Here is a 12,003-nt window from a genome sequence, read left to right on the forward strand (position 1 = left end):
TCACAACATTGCCAGATACGTGTTTCTGGATAAAACCCCCTAGAGGTCTGCTGCAAATTCTTTTTCAATACAACCAGATCATTGCAGATAATTGTATTACACAGGGTATTGATCCAAAATCGTTGTGCACCGGAAACATCTGAAAAAACATGATTATAGCTTTCTGGTTATTGTTCGTACATCATATAAGCAGGCTTTTGTGTGAATCACCTGTAAGAAAGGCAAGGTGGAAACATCAGAGAAATTACCTCTTTACAAGAATCTATTGATCACTTTAAATCAAAGAAGTATGTTTGACATAAGATTACCTGCCAGTTTGAACATTAGGTACACTATGTTATAGCCTGGGGCAGTTGTAAGTCTGACAAAGGGATTGTAAATAAAGCATGCAGCTGCTAGCGCCTCTGGCTTGGGATCAACCAAGGCTCAAGTCCAAGGCATAGGTAAACTTAAAATAATTTAACCCTTTTTTACCAGGACACATTGTGAGTTAAACCTGATTATTAAAAGTAGCGATTAAATCACCTCGTGTATGTTTAAATAGCTATGCAATTACAAAAAATATGTTGCTGGATCTGTTTACAAATCAAAGCAGATATAAATAAAATAAATTTGGGAAGATTAGTCTGTCTCCACACAACAGATCACAGCTCTAAACTACTTCTAAGAACTTCTAAAGCATTGTTAAGGATTTGTTTTGGGATAATACATACAGTGCTATTTCACAAAATTGACAGGAACTTAATAAGTTTTACAATTCAAATAAACCTCATTTTTGATATAAAAGAGTGTCTTCTGGAAAAACAATTAAATAGATCAACAACTGGGAAACTTTTAATGTCAGAGGTTTACATTACCTGTTAAATATTTACCCTTCTTTTGATTTCAAAACCCAATCGAATACTTGGAGCCCACAGATAAATAAGGTTACTCAAATAAGTAGCTATATTATTTCCAGAGAGACAATCTACCACAGTAAAGTTATTAAAAATACCTTGCAAAATGCACTGAAAATATATTTTTTTTTATATATTATAATTCTTATTGAATGATGACAGTTTACATTTGACTTTACTAGTATTGCTCATTTTTTAGATATGAAAGCAAAGTTTGTTCTACGTTGTTTTTTAAGCTGTACATTTTTTTAAACATGTGTTGACACTAATAACAGTTTAACTAATTAGTTCACAAAGATTCATATTTGCTTGATATTCAGTAAGGATGAACTCTGGGTGCTATCTACTGCCTGTTAAACATTTAGTTGTTAATGTTAGCTGTGTACCTTTCTGAGGCAAAACATTAAATTTAAGCAGTTTATATACAGTACTTTTACTCATGGAAATGGTGACTTGCTGTGTTTTGTGAGAAGTCAGGTTATGTTACTGTCAATTAGAAAAGAACAAAGCAATTTCTTATATAAGGAAATTGATCTTCTGAATATTCTGAATTCATAAAGGAAGATATGATAGCTGAATTTAGATCCTGTGCATATGGTGAATGTTGTCAGACATTAAAGACAATAAATGCAGAATCATGTTAACAGAGCACAAATGTTTTTCTTTAAGGGATTCTTTCAATCTAAACCTGGAAAATACTGTTTTCTGACTTCACTGAAGTCGAGTGTATTTTCGCTCTTTAATATTATATTATGGCACATTAAAAACAGGGATTTTAATCTATGATCGCATAACTGCCTTTTTTATTGTACATATTGAACTGCTATCACTAACTGATTCATAATGTCTTATATTTTTCTGGTGTCAAATTTCAAAATAATTTGAATGCTGCAGAATAAAGGAACTGTGTGATATAAAATGCTTGTTGCGAAGCACTTGTTTTAAGGCTTAGTTTTATTCCACAATATCCTAGACCTGTGCACTACATGTGTCTATATGTCTAAAGCCATATATTTATGAAAGAGTATAAAAACAAATACATGTGTGTGGATTTGTGTCTGTGCAGGAACACATACACCTGCACACTAACACAGACTCATGTGTGCACATACTAAGGGCTAAATATTTAAATTAAAGCCTATGTACATATATCTTTTAGGAAAATGGTCAACAAAGAACAAAGGAAAAATGTCTTTGTCTTAAATCACTTATTTTTCTGAGAGCTGGCAGTGCATGGCTATGGTTTCTTTTGGTCTAAGGAAAGATTGCCATCTATTGGATGACCTTGGAAAAGAACGGGTTTTTACTATGCATGGGCTCTGTAATTCATGAAAAAATATAATGCAATTGAAGACTTCAAGATTAAATTGTACATTTTACTATTGTTAAATGGTATAAAAGCTGCTCTATTTTCAAAACTGTGATTTTGAATTCTAGATTGACTTATACTGTAAAATACAAACGCGATAGGTGTTTGCTTCAGAAGGAATGAAATACTGGATGTGCATGTATACAGTAAGCTCTGACAGCAGTTTAAATGTTTGCAGAATATTGAATCCAAGTTTCTTTATTTAAGTTTAGTGCAATACAATGAAAGAGACTTAAACCAGCTCTTAATAGATTTGTAACATATTTTCCTCTCAAGATTTGGGAACAGAATGATGCTCTTCTCCTGAAAACAGTATTTGCCCAGCTCTTACCGAGGGTTGCACTGCATTGCATTTAAAACAAAAATATTGCTCTGCTTGAGCTTAAAATGCAAAGCTTTCTTTTTTTTTTCTTTTTTTTTTTAACTTACAGGCAAAGAACTTGCCAGTCAAGATGAAAAACTTCTTCTAATGGAATCCAGCTTGAAAGCAACTCAAGAGCAGCTAAGTGAGCAAATAGCAGAAACAGTTCGCCAAGAACAGAACAGTAGAAAATCACAGACGGAGAGATGAAGACCTTGAGAAAACATATTCTAACTTCTGAAGAAGAAATTAGTGATTACAAGTGAGTTACTTATTTTTTGGTATTTGAGAAACAAAAGACATTAAAGTCAGCAGTAAATCCTTTTAATATGCACTGTATTAATCGTTTCTCTCAGGTACGATGCAGTGTAAATATGTTCTGTAACTCTATTGGATAAACTATGAAATCTAAATGATCGATTAATGTATGTTTTAAAATATGACCTGCACTTAAAAAATTGAGTGTTGAAAAGTACTATTAGTAGGAGTCTGGTTTATTTTTAAAATTGATATTCTGTAGCGTTGAAGTAGAATAGTATGTGTAATTGTTTATTACCTATCTGTTAATGGTATTCTCATCTTCCTCTTTTTAGAGACCAAAGGTTACATATGGGTCTTATTGTCTTTCTTTTTTTTTTTTTTTGTTAGAGAAGCTGCCTCTAAGCAAGAGGCTACCAAATTAAAGAAAATTTGGTGTTTGAACTTTTAGTCACAATAGCAAGGCACATATGAAGTTTTTAACATAAAGGAAAAAATATAAACTGTATACTTTAAAAGAGTTTACACTGAAAAAAGTACTTTTGTTCTAACCAGTCAAATTTACTATCTATTAGATTGAAAACTAGCTCTTAGGATTTTATCAAAAATTAACAATGTTCAAAAATTAGATTTTATCATTTAGCTTAATATAAACTATATTTTACATTGAGCCACAAAGTGATTCATTTTTAGAGTTCTTGAGATTCAGACTATGCTAAAAATTACTCTCTTAGTTGATGCTTTTTTCATGCAGTCATTCTCTTGTTATTAAAGTTATGTTGCATTAAGCAATCCCTATATATACAGACTGAATTTCAAGCTGTTTCGTAATATCATAGAGCATGATGAACACTTTATACTAGATAATTTGGCTGCAGAAAGAAAGTCTGTTCATTTGGAGGTGGATTGAACATTTAGAGCTAAATGTTTTATCTCAAATTTGTAGCAAGCATAAAATATTACCTCAGCAAATGTTTTCTGAGGAAGACAAGCTAAATTCAGATGCAACAAACATCACATATCTAAAGCAAAATATTATATACGTTTAGTGTAAATGACTTTCAGACTGGAACTTTATCCGTTCTTCAGCTCAAATGTTTTGAGTTAATATTTATGCTGAAGACTGGGAAAAGCTTCATGGAAGAAACACTGTCTTCAGTTATGTGTCTTCATTTCTTTAAATAAAATAGCTTGGTGGTTTTCAACCTGTAGTTATATCTCTAAAGACATTACTAGTACTTCTCTAGGGAAAACACTGTCACTGATTTACTTTCCTAACACAGCTTTAATCTTTTGCCATAGTGGGTTTTCTTAACCATTTGAAGTTATTCCTCAGTTTACAAAATGCCATGTTATGCCTAATCTTGTAGATAGTTCTCTGTAAATAAAAAGGATACAAACTTCTAGGACTACTGATTGTGGTAACTTGGTGTGGGATGGCGGGGAAGGAGGGGGGAAGTGGAATTGAAACTCCCAGCTGTAGCTGATTGATTGTGTCATGAAATACAGCTTTTGAAAGAGCAGGAATTTTGCAAAAGTTCACTGAAATGAGTTTCACTAAGGTTGAAATAGAAGGCCAAATGATAATCATTAAAAGATTTTTCAGGACTTTTTATTAGATTTTTTTATACCTTATATGAACAAACAAAACTTGAATGAATCTCTTCACATGCAAAAATTATTAACAAACTGACCTTCATGCTCTTGTATTTTTTTCACTTGTTCAGTGACTTTGGTAGTTTGTTAATTCAGGGCATGAACATAATAAACTTTGATTAAGGAAAACCTTTACTTAGCTCTATAGATTATCAAAACTACTTTTATTTAATCTTATGTAAAATTTTGAATTTATTTTTGATACCATTGTTTTTTAAAAGTACTCTGATGCATTGCTTCAGGATTACAGTAACCAAATTATTTCTTGAATCTGAAAAATTAAAACTGGAAATTCAAAGCAATAGGTTCAGTAAAGTGAAACTGATAAATCTAAGAAATCAACAACAAATTTAAATATTGAAATTTCCTTTTAAAACAACATACTGTGTACCTGAAAACAGTAATGCTGTGCCAGCCAGTATCTGCTCTGTTCTGTTCCTTGGGAAACAGAAAGAACAATGGATCTCTGTCCCCTGGGTGTTTTGGGACAGGGAATGTCATAAGGGTTATATTTAGTCACTAGGAAGGGTACTGCATGTGTCATAAAGTAGCATCCCTTTGGTGCTGACTTATTCAAAGTCATACAGTCCTGGACTTTTCTTACCTTCCTCCTTAGTGAATCTGACAAATGCAGCTGGTATCAGGGTGAGAGCACAGGACCATACAAAGAATAATACAGCACAGCATAAATTGGTCGCTTAAAACTATACTGAGTCCTGAGATTCTGCTATAGCTGTTGTGAGGCCTTTGAGGGGAAAGGTTTATTTCTGTATGCTTTTATTTCCTTGTTGTGCAGTCCTTGTTATAAGTTATTTTTTCATGGAAGTGGTGAAAAAAGGAAATTATTGACTAGGATTTAAAAACAATAAGAAACCCTTATATTCATTAATTAACCAGAAAAAAAATATTTCTTTTTAAACAGGGCAAAACCATTTTCTGCTAATTTCACAGGGTGCCCCTAATACACTTATTTCATAGGGAAGCAACTAAAAGTTTTTAGAAGTCACAGGCTTTGTTTGCTGTTTACTTATCCTGGATGAAATAGACCTGAGGAAACCACAACCCCAGTCCCACTCCCCAGCCCTCCACCCTGCTTGCCTCCCCCCAGTATAAGCCTGTTACACCTGAAAGATTTGTTCAGAATGTCCAGTGGGAACCTGGAAATCGTAATAATTTGTAGTATCGATTGTGTGAAGCTATGCAGCTGGGGCCTCTAGTGAATAGACAGGAATAGACATTTTATTGATTAACTTTTACAGTCATATTTTCAGGACTCTGCTGCAACATAATTTTCACTTCCCAGCTTTGTGCTGCTGCATCATGAAACTTGGATTCTTCTCTCTTAACATTTACCCACCTGAGAGAAACAGTACAGACTTGTCTTTTTTTAGCTGTGCTCCACAGAAATGCATAATATTTGGTGTAGTGAATTCTTTTAAATTTCCCTTCTGCTGTCACAATAAAATGAAAAATCTTCACAAGTGATGTTAGTAAGTATTGAACAAGTTGCACATCCTCTCTAACCCCCACGTTAGATGCTATTTGTAACATCTTCTCGTAATTCTATTTCTCCTTTGCATTTTCATTCTTATGTTTTAAATGGATAAGTTTCTGGCAAAAGCAGCCCTCCTCTTTACATCCGCAAATTCCAGAACTGCTTCAAAGGAAAACCAGAACAGCCCCATAATAAAATCTATGCTTTTATTAGTTAGAGAAATTTTAAAAGAGGAAGACAAAATGTTCACTTGAAAATCTGAAAGGAATTATCAGAAAAATCTGATTCATTTTCAGGAGTGACATACTGCATTAACTAAAATTGCTTATAAGATTACTGAGAGGACCGGATTTCAGTACAGTTGCTAATAATTTTTAAAAAAATCTGTAGATGTACTGAAGTCTTATACAAGCAAATCTCAAAAAACTTTTTTTTCCCCATTTCTGGTGCTATTAATTTCCAGAAAAGAACAAAAATGGCATTGTGCCATTGTGAAAAGAACTGTTGCGTATTTGCTGGTTTCTTTAGTACGGGTTACTTTGTACATTAGATTCCTAAGCCATTTCTCTTTCATGCACATAGAAAATTACCAGTGAAAGTCCTCATCCCTTTTATTCATTTAGTGGCTGTTTATTATTAGTTATTTTATGCACTTTCATGTGAACCATGTTTTTGACATAAGTTTAATAATGCCTTGTAGGCTAAATATTCACTACCCCATCATCACTGGTCTTCATATGATTTAAATGTCTGTCATCCCACTACTTTCTCTATTCTGTGTTGCTATTAACATCATCTAATTATAACAATGCTTAAGATATTCATGGTCATGTTTCCTTTTGTCCTTCCCCTCTCATCAGAGACATGATGGTGTGCACCATATGGAGCTACAACTGAGGCAGAAGCTCTCCCATCCATCACAAAAGGTTCACTTTGTTTACCATTGCCAAACTTATGACTGAATAATTCCTATTTTGTTTCAAAGAATCAGGAAAAGTGTGGAGGACTTAAAGGTAAGAATAACAACACCAAAGAAAGAGGAAAAGTAGCAACTTTCTGAAGACCTCAGTGTCCACTGGTCCAGGATAAAGTAGAATTAGTCTCAGTCAGGTGAAGAACTAGAAAATTTGAAGCATGTAAGTTTCTTCCTATGCATGGAAAATTAATGTATTATTTAGCAAACTGATTAATAGCAGTATCAGATTTTAATGACATCCTAGGCTCCAATATTTCAAACATATGTGAATGCAAGTCACAGTTTCACAGTTTTGTGAAACCAATTACCCTATAAACATGTGAAAAGCTGTTCACAAGCTTGCAAGATTGAAGATGAAAACTTTTCTAAGGATCACTTATGATTTTGTTTTGTAGTTGTGATGTTGTATTATAAAAGTATTGAATTATGATGTAAGGATTACAGGAAATCTCCAAAACATCTGACTGTATTTTAATTTAGGTTAATTTAATAGAAATCCAAATTAGTGTTTATGTGGTGATTTAGTTAAAGAACAGGGAAATGGTATTCCCTCTTCTGAACCTTTGTGGAGATATTAAATAAGATCAGAGTAGTATTTCAGTAAGTTTTGTATGTTCTAGGTAGATAATCCCCTAAATGCTTAGGACACTGTACATATCATGTTAACTGAATTTCTAGATTTTCTATATAGTTTCTTTCTTCTTTTCTATTTTGACATATCCATGCTAAGGCTTCTTACAGTTGTGATAACCTTTTCATTATGAATTAGGCAAGGCAAATTTAAAAACTTTTGAGAAGTAAAAAACTTGAAATGTTTTAAATGTTTATTAAATAAATTAGATGCAAAATATAACAAAATGTTTCTTAAAGCATTTTTTTACTCTGGACAAATTCAGGATTAATTATAGTTCCCAGTTTTAATCAGACAATTCTAAGTTTTATTGTGACATAGCTGAAGGCTGCTTGACTCCATTACTTTATCTTTTTCTCTAAGAGAAATTGCAAATCTGAAGTATTTTAATAAGCTTGTGCCATTTAGTTTGATTTTTAATTTCTAACTATTAATGGAAAAAGTAAGACATTAAGTAAATAAAAATTTGTGTTTATTGACTTTGACATTATCTATGGCACAAATATTAAAAAAAGAAACAAAACAAAAACAAAACCAAAAACCTATTATCTGTTCAAGAATAGGATATGATCCTATACATTTGTGTCTTCCCAGACACTGTAGTTATGACTGAGAAAAGCTGAATTGATTGCAATGGAAATCTACCTGACAGTAAGTATTTGCAGTGGCAGACAAAATTATTTAAGAAAAGAGAATATAAAATTAAGAAAGACAGATGGACTCATAAGAGTGAAATACAAATAGTCTGAATCAGGATTGATTTCAACATAATGTGGTGGAGGAATCCCCACTTATTGATCAACTTTAAAGCCCATGCACAGCACTTAAAAAGATAAAGTAAGCAAGGTCAGATAATCAAAGCATTTAAATAGTAAAAACAGCAACTGCCACTGTAGACTGCTAAAATAAATCCATAATACAAATTGCTTTAGCAAAAAGTGGATGAGCAGCTGATCTTCCTATTGAACTTTTATACTGTTCAGTGACCACACTGGGGAGAGGATTGGAAGAAATGCCTTGAAGATCAATATTGAGTGAGAGGTAGCAGGGATTCATTCTGAACATGAAAGAATTACGAGTATGAGAGTAGAGATGCTGAGGAAATGTCATCAAGGAAGGACCGATCTTTTAAAATATCACACATATTATATGAGCATAGTATTATTTGATATCCTGTTATTATTATTTGATATCCTATTATTTGATATCCTGAGCATTCAAAGCTTATTAAAACAGAAATTTACTTATTGAAAAAAACAAAAATTCAACTAATGATTTTAATGAAATTAGTTCCAAGAATTCAGTAACCTCTGTCTTCAAAACTAGGGGAATTTTAATCTTCTTAATTAGTATGGTGTTCAGTTGAGGCTGCTACTTTCCAGCCATATGTATTTCAAGTTTTTGCTAAATAGGAATAATGAACCAGAATATTGTATTTTTTATCTTTTTTTGATCTTTTTGGTTTTTTCAAAGATCAATATGCACTTGTAATTAACATGTTTAATGTAAGTGCTATTTCTTCAGATCTATTTGAAATACTATTTTTGCAGACATTTTAATTATTCTGTGGAAAATACAATGCTGTAATGCACGTGCTTCAAATTTCAGTTTTTCCTAAACATATATGAGATTTTAATTTTAAAATAGGTGTTAAAAATATCTTTTATTTATACATTAATTTTTTCAGCACTATTCAAAGAGTATTTGTGAGAAAGAAATACTAGAGGTGGAAGTATTACAGTAGCTCATTGTTTCAAATATGTTGTTTTCATTCACTGTTTTATTATATCATTGTATGAGAAACACTGTATTTTCATAGATATATTATCCCTTTAAAATGAAGAATCCTTCTTTTTTTCTTTATTTTTGACCATGATCTTCCTTTACTTTCAGGCTCATTATCCTACCTATAAAAATGGTGTTATTGTTGGAAATTAATAATCCAAGGTGTGACAGTATTTGTAGTTTAAACAATAAAAAAGGAACACTAAAACTAGAGTGTTTCAAGGATATAGAAAATATATTAAAAAAGAAAAAAAATAAAGTGAGCATTTGTGTTCTCTTAGGAGATCTTTTTTGACAAATACTTTAGAGTAACTGATTCCCAAAATCATGAAGTTTGTTCGGTATGCTAACTGTACCATGCACCTTCTTGTAATGCATAATTATTTACAAGCACTATTGGCTCAATTTTTCCTGTATGAATTGCTGATTGCAGCAATTTCAATGGTAAAATTGTGAAAAACCATATTCATAGCTGTCAAAGAAAGGTCAGCTTATTTGCATTCATTAGGAACTTGGAGGGCCATACCACATGCTTTTCCTCTGGGATTCTTACAGTTATTGATTTGTATACAGCTGTAGGAAAAATTAGTTGGAATTATATTTCACTTACCACTGGAGGCTGTATATTAATAACAGTGGAGTTCTACATAAAAAAAATAGAACCAGCAAATTAAATAATTGTCATTTTTAAAAACTAAAATTGTTATATTTAACTTTTTAAAAATAATCTCTTTTGAATAGCTGGAGTAAATCTTTTAGTGAACTTTTGTTAATACTCACAGTACTTTTATTTACACAAAAACGCATAGGCACTTATATGAATGTGACATAAAATATTCAAAACTTCTTATTTAGTAGTGGTCTTTACGGATGTTTGTAAACCAAGACAATATGTTTAGCCTTCCTTATATAGTGAATTTTTCTTTAATAACTATATAATTACTATCCCCATAATTTAAAATATTAATAAATCCTGTAAAAAATCTTACATTTGTTCTCTAGGCATTAAAGACCCTTCAATATCAAGAGCTGTGTAAAATCATAAGGCAATGTTACAGCCATCCTTGACTGCTATCTTTAGGTATAAAAAAATATGGCTAATGTCTTCAAAAAATGTCTACATGGATAACATACCAACAACGTGAGGTCAGGTAAAGCACATTGTCAAACTGCTACAAACCTTTGTCTAAATGGAGAGAATTTCAGATTTACAGATAGCAATGATGCTCAGGTGGTATGCATTTGAAACCTTGTTTGTATTACATTGATAAATACTGTACATGATTAGTGCATATTTCTGTGAACTTTTAACACTTTAAATGGATTAGAATGTCTTATTTTGATCATATCCATATTGTTCATTAAGATAAGATTAGGTCCTTAAAAAATGTTTGGCTTGTTTCCATTACACTCAAAAATGTTTAAAGTAGAAAATATAGAATACAGTTTTCCATAGTGTGCATATATAACACATGTTTGAGATTAATCAAATCATGGTCACCTCTAATTAACAGCAGGGAGCAATTCCAACATGGGACAGGGCCAGATGACTAAGAAATGAAGCATATATTTAAAAGATGCAGCATACTAAGAAAAGAAAAATAGGTTATGACTTATGACTTAAAAATACTGCAAAGTTTGAAACCTGTGGTTCTGTGCATGTGGTTTAAACATTTTATTTTGCTTTTTTTTTTTAGCTGAGCCAAAAATTTTCACAACCCTACAGTTTTGTAGGTATACACAGTTTTCTTTCAAAGTTAATTCTTTCCATTCTTCATAATTAATAGATTTAAAAAAACCCTGAACTTTGCAACTTTAGATGAGCAGCTCTTTATTTTCAAATTTTTATTTTCTAAAAATGCCTGATTTGTGTGCCACAATTCTTTCATTTACCATGACACTTGCTTAACACCACAAGAAAAGCAGTGATCAAGGACCTACATTGAAACAAGTTGAATCTTTCTTCCTGTTTTTGTTTGGGTTTTTTGTTTGTTTGTTTGTTTGTTTTAAATAGGAAGTTTTATAGCTGATGAAGAAGAAAACTCTAGGAAAAGAAATGTCATTGAGTGATGAAGACAACTGGAGACTTAGACACTTTCCTGTCCTTTCCTTCAGACACAATGAAAATACTAATTCTAAATTTTCTGAATATCCAGTGTGAAATGCTGCTGTCTGAACTGCAGCAGACTGAACTTTGCTAAGAACTACTGTAGCCAATGTTAATTTGCTTTGAACAGTTAAAAGTCTTTACAGAGAAGAATTAAGAAAAGGCATGAGAAAACAATGTTCAGTTGTGTCCTGTCTCTGACTGGGAGTTTGTGCCAAGGTCATTCTCATTGCATTTAGGACAATACCTCCTGAGCACATACAAGTTTTTCTGTCTCTGAGTGATTCAATAACTGCTAAACTTGCCTATGAAAAGGGGAAAGCTCTACAAGAAAGTCTAGAGACCAATTCCTTTTAGACCAACATGGAATAATGTTAGTTCAAACGGTTAGTTCAAAATAAAAGAGAAATTAATCTCTGTTCTCATATATCCCAATTGAGAGCTCTGATAGAAAGCATTTCACAATTTA

At 32.0% G+C, this 12,003-nt stretch overlaps 1 long non-coding RNA gene across 4 annotated transcripts in view; it reads left to right on the forward strand.

Moving 5' to 3' along the window:
- Positions 1-2,338: 2,338 nt before the first annotated feature.
- Positions 2,339-12,003, forward strand: part of LOC139587244 (uncharacterized) — a 56,603-nt gene continuing 46,938 nt past the window's right edge. For 3 of the 4 annotated variants that reach the window (XR_011678353.1, XR_011678350.1, XR_011678351.1), the window contains exon 1: positions 2,482-2,888. This is a non-coding gene — a long non-coding RNA (uncharacterized lncRNA). Of the gene's footprint in view, positions 2,412-2,481; positions 2,889-12,003 lie in introns of those variants that run through there. The other variant, XR_011678352.1, reaches the window with a different exon arrangement.

Source organism: Agelaius tricolor, unplaced genomic scaffold, assembly GCF_023055355.1.
Source record: "Agelaius tricolor isolate 1412-34295 unplaced genomic scaffold, bAgeTri1.0.p SCAF_2, whole genome shotgun sequence".
In the NCBI taxonomy this organism is placed as follows: domain Eukaryota; kingdom Metazoa; phylum Chordata; class Aves; order Passeriformes; family Icteridae; genus Agelaius; species Agelaius tricolor.